We start from the raw sequence: 19,491 nt of genomic DNA, 5'->3' as shown, positions 1-19,491 counted from the left end.
GCAATCTCTGCCAAAACCCCAACTGCCTTTTCTGTATAAATGGAAAAGCTGATTCTAAAATTCATATTACATTTTAAGGAACTCTGAGTAGCCAAACAATCTTGAAAAAGAAGAATAAATTTGGAAGACTTATACTTACTGAATTCAAAACTTATTACAAATGTACAGTAATCAAAACAATGTGGAACTGATATAAGGGTAGACATATAGATCAATGAAGTGAAATTGAGAGTTCAGGAATAAACCTGTACATCTATGGTAAAATCATTTTTGACAAGAGCATACCAAGACCATTCAGTGTGGAAAGAATAATCTCTTCAACAAACTGTGCTGGGACGACTGAATAACCACATGCAAAAGAGTGACACTAGACCCTTACCTCATACCACATACAAAATTTTTTTCAAAATGAATCAAAGATCTAAATGTCAAAATATGAAACTCTTAGAAAAAAAGCATAGATGTAAATGTTTATGACTTTGAATTTGGTTATGATTTCTTACATATATGACAAGCAACAAAATAAAAAATAGATAAATAGGACTTCATCAAAATTTAATGCATCAAAGGACATTGTCAAGAAAGTAAAAAGCCAGACCACAGGGCGGGGAGAAAATATTTGCAAACTATAAATCTGTTGAGACTTGTATATAGAACATATAAAGCACTTGAATAACTGAACAATAAAAATACCAAAAAAACTCAATTAAAAAATAGGTAAGGGACTTTAATAGATAGGTCTTCCAAGAGGATATACAAATGGCCAATAATCACATAAAATTATGCTGAACATCACTAGTCACTAGGGAAATGTAAATCAAAACCACAATGAGATACTACTTCATAGCCACTAGGAAGGCTACAATAATAATGATTTTGAACAAGGAAAAATAGCAAGTTTTGATAAGGATGCAGTGAAACTGAAGCCTTCATACATGGTTAGCAGGAATGTATAATGGAGCTGCCACTGTGGAAAGCAGTTTGGTGGTTCTTCAAATATTAAACGGTAATTCTGCTCTTAGGTATACACTAAAGAGAACTGAAAACAGGTGTTCAAACAAAAGCTTGTGCAGAATGTTCATATTCATAGCAACATTATTCATAGTACCTAAAAAGTGGAAACCACCCAAAGATTATCAGATGAAGAATAAACAAACGAGCTACATCCATACAATGGAATATTATTGTCAAAAAATAAAGTATTGATACATGCTACAATATAGATAGATCTTGAAAACAAAAGGAAAGAAGTAAGACACAAAAAGCCACATATTGTGTGATTCTATTTATGAGGAATGACTACTTAATGAGTATAGAGTTTCTTTTTGGGGTGATGAAAATATTCTGAAATTAGGTAGTGGTGATGGTTGTGCAATGTTGTGAATGTACTGGAAGACACTGAATTGTACATTTTAAATGGTTAAAATAGTGAATTTTATGCCATATAAATTTTTACCTCAATTAAAAAAAATCAGGAACCCATTTAAAAGGAAATGTTTCAAAATAACAATAATAAAATAGTGGTTTAAAAATGACCTAAAGTCACCTCGACTCTTTCTTCTTGAGTAATAGTATTCAACCAAAACTCTTTATTTTTCCTTAGTAATGCAGCCTTTGCAGTAGATGCATGCATCGTGTTACTGTAATTAACACAATTTCCTTGTGAAATTACCATTTGCGAAACTACAGATATGTTTTCAGTTGTCTTGCATTCCTTCCAGATAGCACACCATCATCATGTATCACGCCAGGAACTGCAATAATGTAATCAATATTATAATTAAATGGTCCCCTTGTAAGCATATATTTATATACTGTGGTGTTGACAACTGGCTTTAAAAGAGCCTAGAGTTTAATAGTTTTGCGCATCATTTACAGTTCCCTGTACTACTGACATGATTGATTAGCACTACAATTAGAAATTATGTCCTCTGCAGAATCCATCTTGTATTGGGAGAATTGATTATATTTCCCTGGGGAGGTCAGGTCTCATAATGCAAATGTTAATTAATTTTTTGCATTAAAAGCTAAATACAAAGATTGAATCACTTTTATTAGGAACTTCTTTTAATGAATTCACTGTCCTTTGAACCCAGTTTATCTTTTAGCATATGCATTCTATTAAAGAATAAAAACAATTGATTGTGGAATCATCTACGTGCAGTCTCCCAACTAAATTGCATAGGTATGTGGCAATGGCCTCTCAGTGGCTATTACATTTAATCTCAGGCTGTTAGCATGTTTCCTTCCCTTCATTTTTCTCTTTTCTCTCACATTTTCCTTGAAAAATAATTCAAAAAATAAGCCTGAAAATTAAATAGCATCATTTTATCTTTCAATGTAAGGATTTAGAGGGGAGTGAGAATATATAAGCTATTCATTTCAAATACATTGTACTAGGAAAGCATCATGTCAGAAATCTTTACGGTGATGTACATGGTAGAACAGCCTGTAAGTAAACTAAAGAACCGTTAGGATATATTTCATAGGTTTTCCAGGTAATGAAACTTCATGACTGTGATGGAAACCACCTTGTATGCATTTTCATAGACATGTTGCTGGAAATTTAAATTAAAATGTAAGCGATGATGGTTTGCAGTTGACTGATCTTTGTAATGGCCTGGTCTATCTGCAAGGCTTGTAGAGATTTCAAACTCTGTTATGATCTAACATATCTGCATTAAAAACTTTTTCTTGATTAATTTGATGAAGCATACTTTGGTTACCATATCATTTAAGACCAGAATTCTGGGACCAAAGGCATCTTATGCACTTCTCCCCAGCATGGGATCATTGTGATGGTTTGTTTTCTTAATGTTGTTCCTGTCTTCCTTCAAAAAGTTATAGTAAGCCTGCAATTAATTTGAAAAATCTCATTAGGTATCAAATAAGAAAACCATTAAATGTGCATCACTGCAGAAAGCATGCCACACTTTGAAATCTACATTACTTGGAGTGTTTCACTTCAGAGTCCAGTGCTAACTGGAGTTTGCAACAAGCAGAGCATTAGATATTTCAACAAGGGGCCATCTCTCATTTCTGAAGATATGTGGTCTTTGGCTTGTTTGTGTGCATGGATGGCAATAAACAATTTGGAAACTCAATTTGGGGTTAATTATCTCAAGGCAATTTTCCTGGGCTGTATTATTGATGGCTTATAGAGCTACTTCTCTGATATCTCCATGCCAGGGCCTAGCTGAAGCAAAATGGCAACTTGGGTGGGTTGTCCTTAGTGTTATTCTCTCTATCCACATGCTCCTCTCTTTTGCCATCTGCTCTGACTTCTTGTCTTGGTGCCTAATGTCTCCTGTTCATTTCTGACTCTCCAATATAATGCCCTACTCAGACACATTTCATCCAAAGAGCAGGAAATCTGCACCATCTAGCCTCATCCCTAATCTTACAATGCCCAAAGAAGGGGAAAAAAGTCTTAGCTTTCCAAAACGTGATACTATGTGAAATCTGCCTCATAAATTCTGAAATACGAAGCAGGGTTTTATTTACTTTCCATAGTAAAAAATTGCATATTTTCAACAACAATGGAAAAAAACAGTAATTTTAAAAGACATTCACTCATGTCTTTAAAAATCACTGAAAACATTTTCAGTTTTCTCTGGTTTTCTTGCTCTAAGGAAATAAGATTTCTGCCTGATGGGTCCACTCCTGGTGTTTGGAGGATCTGGGAATTGGGCAAAAACAGGCAGAGAACTCGGATAATTGACCTAACTCAGAAAAACCGAGGCATACCACCAACCAATGAGTGAATAAGGGAAATGTGGTACATATACACCACAGAATACTATTCAGCCATAAAAAGGAATGAAGCATTGTCTTTTGTGGAAACTTTGATGAAGCTGGAAGCCATTTTCCTAAGTAAAGTAACTCAGGAATGGAAAACCAAATGTTGTTATGTTCTCACTTATAAATGGGAGGTAAGCTATGAGCACACAGAGGCATAAGAATGATATAATGGACTTCAGGGGCTCAAAGGGGAAGGTTAGGAGGGTGATAAGGGATAAAAGACTACATGTTGGGTATAGTGTACGCTCCAAAGGGGATGGGTCCAAGAAAATACCAGAAATCACCACTATAGAACTTTAATCAGCAGCCACCAGTAGCCCAGAAACTACTGAAATTAAAAATATGAGAAAAAATTCTGAGGCGTAGAGAAGAAAGGTCAGTGATAAGAAAGCCTCCAAGAGCAGGGTTTATAAGAACATCAAGGAGCTTGGAGTTGTGGAGGTGGGGGTTGCAGTTATTGGGGCAGCTGTGGCATGTGAGTAAAATGGAGAGTGAGGAAGATGGGAATGAGGATTTTAGAGTTTTGCTTTACATTACAAATCAACTTTTCCTCTGATGCCTTAAAAAGATATTGAAGTAGGTTAATTTTTTTAAATGATTTTGGATGCTGAACTGCTGTGTCTTTGTGAATGGCACCCATCGTAGAGCTGGGACCACAGATGATTAAGTGTTACACATTCCACAGACAGACCTATGAGCACCCTCTTGTGAGAAGATGGACTGCCTTTCTAGGCATATTTTGTACCACGCTGCCACCTTACCCAAGTATTCTCTCAAGCTTTGATACTTTCAATTAGTTTCTAATGCTTTTTCTTGATCAAAATTACCTCTCTTTTGACCAGTTCTCTTGAGATGCTTTACATTACAAATCAGTTTTCCTTTGATGCCTTAAAAAGATATTGAAGCAGGTTAAATTTTTTTTTTAATGATTTTGGATGCTGAACTGCTGTGTCTTTGTGAATGGCACCCATCGTAGAGCTGGGACCACAGATGATTAAGTTTCACACATTCCACAGACAGACCTATGAGCACCCTCTTGTGAGAAGATGGACTGCCTTTCTAGGCATATTTTGCTCCATGTTGCCACCTTACCCAAGCATTCTCTCAAACTTTGATACTTTCAATAAGTTTCTAATGCTTTTTCTTGATCAAAATTACCTCTTTTGACCAGTTCTCTTGAGAATGTGTTTTCTGTTGGCTACTTGTTGAATTCATGTATACTGATGGTTCTAATTAAGGTGACATATTTTCTGCCATATTTGAGTTTCTAGAAAATGTGACACTATTCGAAGGAGGAAATTGTGGAAATTCTAGGTATTATGACATGTCAATGACACTTTTTTCTAACCATTGAAATACTTCAAATAAAAATATACATTGTATATTTGCTTCCACAGGTTTTTTCTATTTTGTCTTCAAAGAAATCTGTTCCCTTCTTTACTCAGTAATTAGAGAAGCTATTAAGTTAAAGTCAGAGTAAGAACAGAATCAAGCACGTGGCCAAAGTGTTTGCTAAACATGGAATTTTGCTAAGCACTGGGGTTACATGGAATGCAAAAAGAAAAGGTTCCTAACCTCAAAAAAATTGTGGTCAAATGGAAATGACAAGTAATAAAAACATAACCACACATATAAATGTATATTCATGTCCTATGCTGAGTGCTATGTAGAAAAGAGGGTGCTATGAGAACATATAACAAAGGATATTTCCTAGGATGGGATCAAGGAAAACTTTCTGGAAGAGGTAACAATAAAAGCAAATTATTACTTGTAGGTATTAGCTAAGCAAAGAGGATGGGGAAATAGTAGTTAACCACGCATAACAGCATGTGTAAAGGTCCTGAGGCAGGTCAGAGCATGAAACATTTGTTTAAGAAGCAGAAGGTAATCTAGGCATGGTGGCTCATCCCTATGATCTTAGCACTTTGGGAGGCTAAGGCAGGAGGATTGCTTGTGTCTAGGAGTTTGAGGCCATCCTGGCAACATAGTGAGACTCTTTTTCTACAATGAATCAAAAAATAACCAGATGTGGTGGTGTGAAACTGCAGTCCCAGCTACTCAGGAGGCTGAGGTGGGAGGATAGCTTGAACCCGGGAGATCGTGGCTATGGTGACCTGTAATTGCACCACTCCATCCAGCCTGGGTGACAAAGTCTCACACACACACACAAAAAAAAAAGAAAAAAAAAAGGAAGTCATCATAGCTAGAAGACTTGGAAGGAGGTAGAGAGGATGCAGTTTGAGCTTGAAGAGGCACAGCAGGCAAAATCAGGTTGGGTTGGTGGGCTGTATTAAATTTTTTTTTTCAGAAAGCTATGGAAAGCCATAGAGGTGTTTTAAGCAGGGAAGTAGCGTGATCAAATTTGCCTTAAGAACTTCAAATGGAGAGGAATGCATGCTGGAAGATGAGTTGTAGAATATCTCCATGGTCCAGATAAAGTACAATGGCAGTTTGATCTAATTTTGTAATGTGAGTGGCACAATTAAGGGCAGGCTTGACAGATATGTAGGAGATAAAAATTTAGACTGAATAGTGATTGCACATGGAAGTAAAGGAGAAGAAAAAGTCAAGGATAACCCTCAGGTTTTTGTTTTGTTTTTGTTTTGTTTTTGTTTTGGCTTCCGTGGTTGAACAATGAGTGAGGCCATTGATCAAAGTGGAAAACAAAGGGAAAGCCTAGACTGGGGTGGAAATGGGAGTAATGACAGGGCAAGAGCATAATGAGCTCTGTTTGTTCATGCTAGAGTTTGAATTGTTTTTGAGATACCCAAGTTGAGATGATAACATCTCTAAAGTGAACCTGATGATAACTGTCTGACAGGGTGGTTATGTGGATTACAGGAGAGCGTGTCTATAAAATATAGTTCCTGTCACATAAAAGGCCCTCAACACGGGTGAGGAGACTACTGGAGTGTGACATGTGTGTGCACAGTTACGCTTGTGTGCTTGCATGTCAATAATCAAAATAATCCTCTTCATTTATGTTTAAGCTCAGCCAATATAAAGCTATTATATGGAGGATGATTCTTGTGTTTCTTATTAACCTCTGAACTCCTAAGTAATTTAATTCCAAACACAAGATAGACGAGATTATATATAGCCAACTTGTGTTATGCTATTTTATCTCTGCATTCGTTTGAGCCTATAAGTTCACAAAGTCAGGAAAAAAAATGGCATCCTGGTTCTAAATAATTACAGCATTTTAACTTTAATTACAGTGCATTGAACAGTAGACCTTTTAAAACTACGTAGTGACTTGCCTCAGTGAGTTAGACTAATCAGTATACCTCATTATATTCAACACAAAAAAGGTTATATGTCTTCTGCTTTATAACACATTCCTTCAATGAGCTCCCACTGTGCTATCAAAACTGATGTTCAAGTGTTTGCAGAGCTAGATGGTTTTCCTTTAAAATAAAATTCCTCAAGTGTAAGGTTTTTCAGGAAAGAGCTAGGGAGAAAGAAAGTTGGTGAACTGAGAAACAAGCTGTGTCCTGGAAGCATCTATACTCTATAGGAGCCACCAAGCACTGACACCTTGTTTTTTTTCCGACGGATGACATAAATATGATCGATGAAGAACATGGATAGAGAAATAATATTAGAAAACTGCAAATGAAAATAACATTTCAGTGAATGTTCAATTGATGTTCCCTTACTTTTCCACATCAAATATTTCTACACAAAGGGATATTAGGTGTATCTCCTTTTTAAAGACCGGGACCAGCACTTTGGGAGGCTGAGGCGGGCGGATCATGAGGTCAGGAGATCAAGACCATCCTGGCTAACAGGGTGAAACCCTGTCTCTACTAAAAATATAAAAAATTAGCTGGGCGTGGTGGTGGGTGCCTGTAGTCCCAGCTACTCAGGAGCCTGAGGCAGGAGAATGGTGTGAACCTGGGAGGCGGAGCTTGCAGTGAGCCGAGATCATGCCACTGCACTCCAGCCTGGTTGACAGAGCGAGACTCCATCTCAAAAAAAAAAAAAAAAAAAACACACAAAAAAACCACAAAAGACCAGGACCAAATTTGTATTATGGGAATGTTGAGAAAACTTTACTCAGCTAAATTAAGATTTTTAAGATTAAACAGATAGTTTTAAACTGATTGCCAAAACAACAACAACAAACACAGTTTTGAGCTGGTCCTCAAATTCTCCATCTATCTAACTGATTAACTGTACAAATATTGAGTGGGGGTTGGGATGGGCAGAGGGTGAGAAGAGCTAGGGTTCAAGTTATTGAGTGAAATTTAAAGAAGATAAATTAGGTTGAGTAATTGGACAGTGAGAATGACTGGTTATACGATTTTCATCTTTATTGACTTAACTGTAGGATAGAATATGAAATATTTTGGGCAGTGAAAATGCAGGCTGTGACTTGAAAGATGGCCAAGACTTCAGACCCAAATGGCTCCAGCCCACCTACAAGATGGTGCAAAATAAACCTATAGTGTTTAAACGGATGACGTACCAGAGCAACTGGGTCATGAGTATCAAATAACAGGCCCATAATCCCCAGAATATTAAACAGCACTGTGGCTTTATTTACCAATGAATTGCAGGAGATGGTGAGGCATCTATGGTTTGGATAAAAATACACCACTTCTTTTTCTTATCCTGCTTTTAATATCCCACATCCATTAGACTTGGTTTGAGCTTAGAGTTGCTCAAGGCTTCCAAAAGCTGCCGTAGTGGAAAAAAAATAGATTCTACTTATGGAGCCACAGAGGTGGGATGGTGGTAAAACAGGCCCTGCACACTTCACAAAGAAAGCTCTCTGGCTCACTGCTACTAGATATTTTCCATGGCCACTCCTTGAGGAGTCCTTCAATAACCAGATCTTGGAAACATTTTTTGCAGAATTACAAAAATTTGCAGTGAGAATTGACTTCGTCTCTTCTCTTTTACTTTCATCTGGCTTCCTACACCTACTGGGTTTTCAGAATAACACACATAGTTAAAGAGAGCTTAGTGGGAAAAAAACCCCCATATTTTCCACATAGGGTTTGAGAGCCCATATATTGGTAAGTATATATTTAAGTATGAGTGACATTCATTCATTTGATTCACCTCAATTTTCAATGTTTCACTTCCTGCCTTCTTTTTTCCTAGCTGTGCTCCCAAGCCAGGTAGAGAGAGAATTTTCCAGAATCTCATCTCTTTCTTCCAGTCCTTGTTTTCCCCCAGCTCTCTTGGGAGGGCACTTCATTCTCTGGTGAGAAACAAAATAAATTTCTTTCTCTCTGAGTTCTCCAGCATTTTTTCTTGGTTCTGTATTATCCTTTAAGTAGTATTCTGTCTTTCCATTGACCATGTGTAAACATCTCTCTGAATTTCTTGCTGTCTTTGGACATTTTCTGTCAGCCTGGAACATTTTCCTATGTTTAAGCCTTTTCTCCTTGATTCTTGCTGAGTCTAGTGGCCAGTTAATAGATTCCTTCTGGTTGATCTTGCACCCTTTCTAATTAGATCAGATCTTATTTCTGTTTCTGACAACAGTTTTCCTGTTGCTTGTCAGTTTCCATCAACACCCTTCTTTCCTCTTCCATGCACACACACGCGTGCGTCCACACGCGTACACACACAGAGCAGTCAGCATCAGCCAGAGCATGCCCTGCCCTCAACCTGATATTTTTGAATTCCCAGGTTGAAGCTTTCATTCCCTGACCCCATTGCTCTTCATTCTGCCCTGGCATTTCTAAAACTATTTGGCATTTGATAATTTCTTACATGCACAATGAAACAAAAAGAATGTGTGGATGAAGTAGGCAGGGGTCCCACTGCTACCAATCTGGTGTGATTTGCATCTGCCCTGGAAAGCATGACCTGGTAGCTGAGAACGTGTGCTGTTTGCACCAGGTGCAGCCAGAGGCATAGAGAACAGAAGTAAGAGATCTCACTCCAAGCAGCAGGGCACCTGTCAGGGATATAAATATTGCAACACCATAGTTCCTTGATTTTTATGATTGTTTTGAATTTTTGTGGCTGTCTTTATCAAGCCAGAGTGGCAATGACTTGTTAACACCATGTGAATATATGACGAGATAAAAAAGCTAAAATGAAATTTGTCATCCTGCACAAATATAACGACACTTCCATACCAAAGTGATGACTGTCTGTGTTTTAAAAAACACCCACACAAATAGAGATAGAAGTCATTTTCTCTTTTATTTTTTCTATTCCTCACCTTAAAAATGTTCTAGTTTATGTGACAGAGAGATACTTGTTCCTATTCCAAATTTATAAATCGAGGCTCAAAGGATAAGTTTATATAACTGAAAAGAAAATTCTCCTTTTTAAGCCTGTGCCAAAGAAATAATGATATTTTTTCTGCCTCTAAAATAAAGATGTTTAAACATTGTGTAGTTGTATTACGTGCTTCAAGTGCTTACCCTGCTAGGAGATTTTCTTATTTTAGGTATAGAATTATTTATTCTATACCTAGTCTATTCTAGGTATAGTCTATTCTAGGTATAGAATATAAGGATTATTTCTTATTCTATCCATAGAATATAAGATGTAATTTATAAGAAATAATATCCCCTCCTAATGTCTCCAGTATTTATACAGAAACTCTCAATTTCTTTTAAAAAGTGCCTTAAAGGCCCAGGGGAATATTTCTTTGGTAAACATGAGCTCTGAACTGTGAGCCCCGAGACTGAAGAACTGTCCCCATAAAGGCACAGCTTCCTTTGCTCCTGTTTTGGGAACAGAGCACAGGTGCTGCTGAGGCAGGGCCAGGAAACTAGGAGATCAGCTCTCCTCAAGTGGTACTTTATTAAAGATACAGTGCATCTTAATCAATGGAACCCTGCCCTCAATCACTGGGTACCACATGGCACCTTTTGCAGAAAGAACAACCTGTTGTCTGATTGTGAACACAGAATACAAAGGGATATCCAATATTGCTCCTCTCCCATCCCAACTTGGTCTCCCTTTACTCCAAACAGAGTTGGCCTTTATGCAAGGAAAACCTGAAGTCCCCTCTGCCTTGGTCTCACTCCTACTTCCACTTTTATCTCCTACCCCCACCCCAACAAGTACCCTGGATCCAACCTTCCAAGATCCCACAGAGTTAAATCCAGAGACAACATTTTTCTGTATATCCCCATTTTAATGTGGAGCGACCAGCATCAGTGGCTCCTGGACATCTGTAACAATGACAGTCCATCTCTCACCAGCCCTATCTCCTCATGACGTACAACTTGGATGTTAAAAGTTTCCCTTTCCTCCAGGTGTGGGAATAAGAAGCAAATCACCGGGGAAGGGGAAGACAGAAACCATGATGTCACTGAAGGCATTAACTTTCATCCCAATAGCCATGAATGTGAGCTATTACCCTTAAAATTAAAAGTAATAATAAATCAATCTATTTGTGCATTTATGGGATCTTAGTTTCATAGGAAGCCTTTTCTGTGTGTCTGTTCTATTTTCATTTTTGACGGCTGCTTTTTCACCAGAAAGCTACATCCATTCCTTTGCTCATAAAGAAGTGACAGAGTTACAAGAGACTAAATCATTAGTTAAAATCCCTACCACGAGTAATTTGCAGAATTGGGGTTAGAATTTAGAATCCCTGGTGTGTACGAAGTATTAGCCCAGGCAACCCTAATTTCAGACAATTCCCTTCATGGTTAGCTAAATTTTATGCTAATTCTCATGACATCTATTTTGTGAGCAGCCCAAGAATATAAGAAAAAGTCCTTGACCCACTTAATAAGCCCAACTAACTGATGCAAATAGTGGTGGATGCCTTATAATCTGTCTTGTGTAGAACTGAATAGTTCTAAGGCGAGTAACCAAATTCAACTGAACTTTGAGTCTTAACCACAGCTCAAAAGAATAGGTTGGATCCGCTGCTGGAAAAACTGGTTTTGGGCAAGATGGATACCTGTGCCTTTGCCTGGGGAGCCACACAGAAGCAACAATAGGCAGAACAAATGTATCTGAATGTGGTTAGTTGGTCTCTGTGGGTCTAGCAACCCTTCACATGGTCTGCAAGCAGTTTGATGGTTTCAGAGGAAATGCAAAGAAACGATTTATTCACACACATTGCTGAATTTGAAAGAAACGATTAACAATTATATTCTGAAAGAATCTACTTATTCTACAAGGACCCCCATGACTCTTCCTGCAGGTTCCTTCAGTGAACAGAATTATCTTGACTAACTCATTATTGCCTCATTTGCATATGGTTATTTACATTTGTTACTTTTCACATTTCATTGTTACTTTTCTAAGGTGTTATATTCTTGATTCACAGAACTTATTCAGTAGCTCAAAAGTTGTTAACTGAAGTATGAAAGTAGTGATGAAAATAGTAAAGCAAATACCACAACTTCGAACAACATTGTAAATATAAATAGTGAACAGGGTTTGGATGTGAATATGGAATGTGATTCTGCGTATGCTGAGATAACTGATTTTCTAAATATGATGAATTTTCACAAGCTGAAAAAGAAAAGTGCAAATAAGAACAATGGGTGTCTAAAAATCTGATTTTGTTGAACCAAGCTTTTGTTTTTTCCTAAGATTTCAGTATTTTATTGGATATGAAACTTTGTCAGATAGTAGCACGGAGCCACCAATTTTCAAATCATTTTAAAGTATACTCACCACACTAGGAAGTTTATCAATTTTTTTTTTCAGAACAACAATAAAATGATGCTTTCTAGCATTCAGTGGATACATTTTCTTTTTGAAGGCTGAGAAAAGATCATACAGAATTGCTTTCTTTATAGAAAAAAAAAAAAAGCAAAATAAAACAAAAAACAAAAATCCTGTTCCAGTCATAGTATACTGACAAGCATATAAAATTTAATGACAATATTATGCTTGGAGAGAAAGTATTATGTGCTTCTGGAAAAATATTTTTATGAAAAGACACTGTTGGATGTCAACGGCATAGTATCAGATATTTTGCTTTATAGTTACTTGACACTAGTGATGTGCAGAGTGTATGAATCAACTCTTGTCTAATAAGCAAAAGATACACAAGAAAATAGAGCAAACATTTACTGAAACTTTCCACTGTACTCTGTACCTTAGGTGTTCTATCTCATTTAATCAGCCCCCAAATTCTATGAAGTAGGCACTATTCTTATCTCTACTTGACAGCTAAGAAAATCATAGCTTGGAGGAGAAAGTTAGAAGTAGAAGTGAAATGCTTGATCACCAGGGCACCAACTCCAGAGCCTATGCAATCATATTCCACTGCTTATGGGGGAGAAAACTCAATGACTTTTTGTTTGATTTATCACCAAAAAATGTGCTAAGGGGGCAAAAGTATTTAATCTGAATGACTTGCAAAGGTGCATTGGGATCAGTACTGATGAAAACTACAATTATAGAATGCATCTCAATTACTAAGTATACTTTTCCAGCTTGGGTTCCCTCGGAAGCAACCTCTGAGAAGAAAATTAGCATTCAGGCTATTAGTGAATGCTCTTGGGATCGATACCTATGACACAGAAGGGAAAAGATGGGCATGGGGCAGAGGGAGAAGCTGAACAGTGCCATTGAAGGCCTCACTGACTTCTTGGAGAGCCCTAGAGTAAGAATTGTTTTTGAAATTTTCCTATGTTTGAGCAAAGAGGCTCCCTCTTTACAGCCCTATGAGATCATGCATTGGATGTGGAGGGCCCTTGGAAGGAGGTGTCACCTTCAGCAAGGCAGAGAACTGAAAGCTGAGGGTTGTTTATTTTCCAACAGTGATCCTGGGAGGTGGATGAAGAAATAATTCCCTGTGAAGGGGCATATCGTTAGACCATCATCCACAGTGCTCTAAGCAGAAAAGGGTGGTGGGGTGAGTTCTTTCCTTTTCTACTCTGGAATGTTCTGATTGTTGGGGAGAAAGTACACAAACTTCTAAGAAAATTTATAATGCTAATGGGCCAGTTAAAATTTTAGTTTCTATAGGTCATGCATATTGTGCAGCTCAGCTACATTCAATACCTAGGACAGTGCAATCTTCAGTGCTGATATACCATCTATTTTAGCTGTATAATAAATATCAGGATTTTTCAAAAGCTACAATTGAAATAGAAAGGATATAATTACTAACAATTGGTGTCCTTTCTAGTTAAAAATGTTTGGTTTTTACTCAGCGCTAAAACACCCAGTGAGGTGTGATTTAGTACACTGTGTATGTATCCATAAACTACAACAGAAAATGAAATATGCAACCAAAGATGGAATTTAAAATTCATTTGATGGCCGGGTGCGGTGGCTCATGCCTGTAATACTAGCACTTTGGGAGGCTGAGGCAGGTGGATTACGAGGTCAGGAGATCAAGACCATCCTGGCTAATACGGTGAAACCCTGTCTCTACTAAAAATACAAAAAAATTAGCAGGGCAGGGTGGCGGGCGCCTGTAGTCCCAGCTACTTGGGAGGCTGAGGCAGGAGAATGGTGTGAACCCAGGAGGCAGAGGTTGCAGTGAGCCGAGATCGCGCCACCACACTCCAGCCTGGGCAACACAGTGAGACTCCATCTCAAATAAATAAATAAATAAATTGATATTATTTCCAAGTTGAAATATTCAACCTTCAGTTTTTTAGAGTAATATGCTTTGGGAAAAAGCAGTCTATGGTAAAAATAAATATATAAATAAATAACTCTGTAATTTCTGGATCCATGTTTTACCTGAATTTGTGGAACTATTTGAGTTTAAACAGCCCATATTTGTGAATGCAGATTATCCAGCTTAATAAAAATAAAGTGTAAGGAAGGAAACTTACCAAGAATATAAAAGTGGGCCAATGGCTGAAGATCTCTGTCGTTACACGGAAGGCACAAATACTGGAAGAAGAATTCCAACAGTGTTCACTCACTGATGAGAAATGATTATCATCATTATTCTTAATTTTGAAATATTGCATTTAGTCAAATGTCTAATTATAAAAAACATTTTTAAACATAATTAAAATGAATAGCCTGCCAACGTGTCCAAAGTTAGTTGAAGGAATCTGTAGACACAGAATTGCTGAGAAGTCCAATGTAATGGAAAGAAGACTGGATGTTGGGTTATAGTTCTGATTCTTCTATTGTAGGGCTCTGCGACTTGGCCCCATCCTTTACTTCTCTGGAAATCGGTATTGCATCTTTAAAATATAAGAGTTTGTTTACTTCAGTTTCTCAACTTCAGCAATATTGACATTTAGGGCCAGGTAATTCTTTCTTGCAGGGAGGAGGCTGTCTTGTGCATTGTAGGATATTTGGCCACATCCTGGCCTCTAACTACTAGTCAGTCACACCCATCCCTCCCTCCCTGCATCATGAAGACCAAAAGTATATTTAGACATTGCCAAATATTCTCCAGGGGCAAAATTACCCCCAGTTGAGAATCACTGGTTTAGATATTTCCAAGGTGAAATCAGCTTTAAATTTCTATGAATTTTATGAACTCTTCCTGACAAGAATGGTTTGTAACTTTAGGAAGCCAGGACTGGATGATTTGGGAAATTCTCAATCTTTCCAGATGGCAGATGATGCTAAAATGAAGAAATTGCTTCTGAAAGCACAGTATGGAGAAAAAGCCAAGGATGTGACTGCAAAACATTTTACTGAAACCTTTTACTGAAACTCTGAATGATCAAAATGTCAGAGTACTCAGTAACAGGAAGTTAAGGGTCATAGATGGTCTCAGTGAAACCAGAGGGCCCTAGGAACTGTTAAGGGCAGTGTTTCAGCTGTCTCAGCAGAAGCCAAAAATAGAAAAGAGATTATCCAGGAAAATTTGTGGATGAACCCTTTGTCTAAAAGAGTGAACACCCATGAAATTCATGCATATAAGGTTCTTGCGAATTTTATGGCAGCAGAAACACTGCTGGGTTGAACCGAAAGCACAGAGATTACAAAGGCTCTCAGACCCAACGTTCTCCGAACAGGAAACAGGCTGATAAAACTACTCAGCTGAAGTTGCATGCTACCATTTTCATGAAAAAGGAAGCACGAATCTGAGGCCAGAACCAAGAGCACGGAGGATGAAGCCTGGAGCACAGAGGTTGGAGCTGAGAACCACAGAACACTTGACATCAAAAGAAGTTTGCACAGTTGGATTTCAAAACTGCTTTGCATGTTTGACCACTTTTTAATTTCAATTTTACTGATTTCTGAATGTCAATGTGTGAACAGTTATCTTATGCCTATCATACCACTGAATGTTGGTAGCAGATAACTTGTTTCTTATTTTCTTTGCTCCACTGATGGGGAGAAATTGTGGTCAGGGGCCTCCACTGCAATTGGTTTAGGTGACTGAGACAAGGAGACTTTGGACTTTTGAGGTGATGAGATTTAGATGAGATTTGGGACTTTGAATTGATATCACAATGGAATGAGACCTTGGAAACCTTGAGCTAATGTGAATGTATTTTGCATTTAAGAGTGATGTGAATCTTTTGGCGTGGATGTGTGGACTGTGACAGGCAGAATTTCCCGAATCCCCCTCAGAACACCAGTGTGTTCCATCCCAATCTCCAGAAGCTGTGACTATGATGAAACATTACTCTCATGACTCTGCTGTGATATATAGCACAGTTAACTTTAGGATATGGGATCATCCAAGTGGGTCTGATTTCATCACACAAGCCCTTAAAACAAAAGAAAAAAGGCAGAATACCCAATGCACAAGGAAGATTCCATGCATCGTTGCTTGTTTGAAGGTGGAGGGAGCCACCTGAGAAAGGATGTTTAAGGATCTGTGAGAGGTTCCAGCCAGCAGAGAAATGAGGATCTCAGCCTTACAACTCACAAAGGAGCTGGATTCTGTCAGCTTGAATGAGCTTGGAAGTGGATTTCTTCCCAGAGCCTACATATGAGAACTCAGTCTGTCTGACACATTGATCTCAGTCTTGTTGAGCCTTTCTGGACTTCTGACTTACAGAACTGTGAGCTAATATGTGTGTGTTCTTTCACAATAAGTTTGTGGTAATTTGCTGTGCCACAATGGAAAATGAACATATATGGTAAATGTAAAGGAACTGCTGAAGAATACCATTTAAAGAAAATAATAATAATATCATATTAGAAGATGACAATGAACAAGAAAAGAAATGATTTTCTGGAACTTAAAACATGAATTTTCAAATAAACAATTTAGGGAAATTGAAATAGACCATGATCAAATATAAAATTGTGGCCTATATTATCAAAAGTGATATCCTCAAGTAAAGATAAATAAATGGAAATAGTGAAAGAAATGCAAACAAAAAGAGCAAGAGTTTGCAATCTATGTGTAAAACTAAACAGAAGTAGGACAAAAGTACTAAATGAGACAAAAAGGACACTTATAATGCTCAAGTCAGTAATGCCCAGTAAAATGAACCAATTGCTAATATCCATACATGAAATATAGCAGCAACCCTTACAAAGCAGAAACTATATGAGATAAAAGGAGAAATAATAGACACACACCAAAAGTTGGAGACTTAAAAATGTGTCTCCAGGAAGGGGAACATCACACACCGGGGCCTATTGTGGGGAGGGGGGTAGGAGGAGGGAAAGCATTAGGAGATATACCTAATGTAAATGACAAGTTAATGGGTGCAGCACACTAACATGGCACATGTATACATATGTAACAAACCTGCACGTTGTGCACATGTACCCTAGAACTTAAAGTACAATAATAAAAAAAATGTGTATCTCAGTCCTAGATAGATCAAGTAGTCAAAAATTAGTAAGAATCTAAAGAAATAAACTACATAATCAACCAGTGTGTATTCTGGATGTTAAAAAGAAAAAACTACATAATCAATGAAGCTACAAAGAAAAACAAAAATTTCAAAAACGGAAACAATACAAACACAGTTATCTGATCACAATTCAATAAAAGTAAATAACATAATGAAATCACCCTCCTCCCTTGAAATGTAAACAACTATATTAAGTAACTCTTGCATCAAAGAGAAAAACAGAATTAAATTACAGAATTTCTAGAAAATAGTATTAATGAAAAGATAATACATAAGAATTTTTGAGCATAGTTAAATAGAGGCAAATTCATAATACTAAATAATTATAACAAAAATGAAAAATAAAAGTAGGCCAGGCGCGGTGACTCACGCCTATAATCCCAGCACTTTGGGAGGTCGAGGAGGGCGGATCACGAGGTCAGGAGATTGAGACCATCCTGGCTAACATGGTGAAACCCCGTCTCTACTAAAAAAAAAAAAAAAAAAAATACAAACAATTAGCTGGGCTTGGTGGCGGGCGCCTGTAGTCCCAGCTACTTGGGAGGCTGAGGCAGGAGAATGGCGTGAACCCGGGAGGCGGAGCTTGCAGTGAGCAGAGACCGTGCGCCACTGCACTCCTGCCTGGGCAACAGAGTGAGACTCCGTCTCAAAAATAAAAAGGAAAAAGAAAAGTAAGTGAATTTAATATCCACTTTAATGAACTAGCAAAGAACAACAAAGGAGAGTGAAAGAAAAATCAGTATAAAGCAACAAATCCCCTGTTTCATTTAAAATAATCGAAAAAGTTATAAACTATTAGATGTACTAAAATAAAGGAAAAAGGAAAAACAACGAAGGAAAGTTCGGAAAGTGCAAAATAAAAAATGGCAAGGGAATGAAAGCTATGAAATCACAAGTAGAAAGAAAGAAGGGAAGAGAGAGAAAAACATGAGAAATTGTGTGTATAATTCTATGTGAATACATTTTAAAATTAGATGAATAGTAGTAAATATAATCTACGTCAAACAACTCTAGTATAGACAGAAATTCTGGAAAAATAGTTTTCTTAGGGAAAAAATATGTAACATTATAAAAGAACTCAACCATAAAAAACACCAGGCAAAGTGGTTTCAGAGAAAAAATTCTACCAAATCTTTATAGAAGAGGTAATACTAGTATTACTAAAAATCTTGTTGAATATACAGAAAAAAGAAAATCCTCCAAACTGTTTTTAAGAGACATGTACCTGTATATTAACACTTGATAAACAATGAACAAAAAAGAAAACCATACACTAATATTTTAGATGAGGATTAATGCAAAAATCTTTTAAAACCTAAACAGATAGATTCCAATAATACATTAAAAACTGCATGCATCAGTGTCAAGTGGGGTTGATTTCAAGAATGTGAGAATGCTTCAATATTAGCAAATCAATAAACAATCTATAAACAAAATGTTAAAAATGTAACCAATTCATATTAACATATCCTGGAAAAAAAATAAGAATCATTTCCAGAGGTGCCTAAAAGACATTTCAAAAAATTCAACACCCATTCCTGATAAGGTCAATAGACCAGGAATCATAGATACTTTTAGAGTACAATACATATACATATGCATAACTTCCAAATCTGACTCTTATTAATACTTAATGGGAAAACATTAGCAGCATTCTTGTTAAAGCAAGATAAGAATGCCTAATAAGCAAATGCTATTTAACATAGTTTTAGAAGTATGAGCCAAAGAAATTAGATGAGAAGGAAATTAGCTGCACAAGAATTAGGAAGAAAGACTTCTAAAATTTTATATCTAGGCTGGGTGCAGTGGCTCACACCTCTAATCCCAGCACTTTGGGAGGCAGAGGCCGGCAGATTACTTGAGGCTAGGAGTTCAAGACCATCCTGGGCAACATAGCAAAACTCCATCACTGCTAAATATACACAAAATAGCCTGTAATCCCAGCTACTCGGGAGACTGAGGTGGGAGGATCACTTGAGCCTGGGAGGCAGAGGCT

At 37.3% G+C, this 19,491-nt stretch overlaps 1 long non-coding RNA gene across 2 annotated transcripts in view; it reads right to left on the bottom strand.

Annotated features, from left to right (window-relative positions):
* Window positions 1-19,491, bottom strand: part of LOC105481293 (uncharacterized) — a 65,490-nt gene that overhangs the window by 20,803 nt on the left and 25,196 nt on the right. For both annotated transcript variants that reach the window (XR_986881.3, XR_986879.2), the window contains one exon: window positions 14,541-14,601. This is a non-coding gene — a long non-coding RNA (uncharacterized lncRNA). The remainder of the gene's footprint in view (window positions 1-14,540; window positions 14,602-19,491) is intronic.

Source organism: Macaca nemestrina, chromosome 11, assembly GCF_043159975.1.
Source record: "Macaca nemestrina isolate mMacNem1 chromosome 11, mMacNem.hap1, whole genome shotgun sequence".
Classification (NCBI taxonomy): domain Eukaryota; kingdom Metazoa; phylum Chordata; class Mammalia; order Primates; family Cercopithecidae; genus Macaca; species Macaca nemestrina.
Note: the sequence above shows the minus strand (reverse complement) of the source record. Positions and strands in the feature narration are given on the sequence as shown.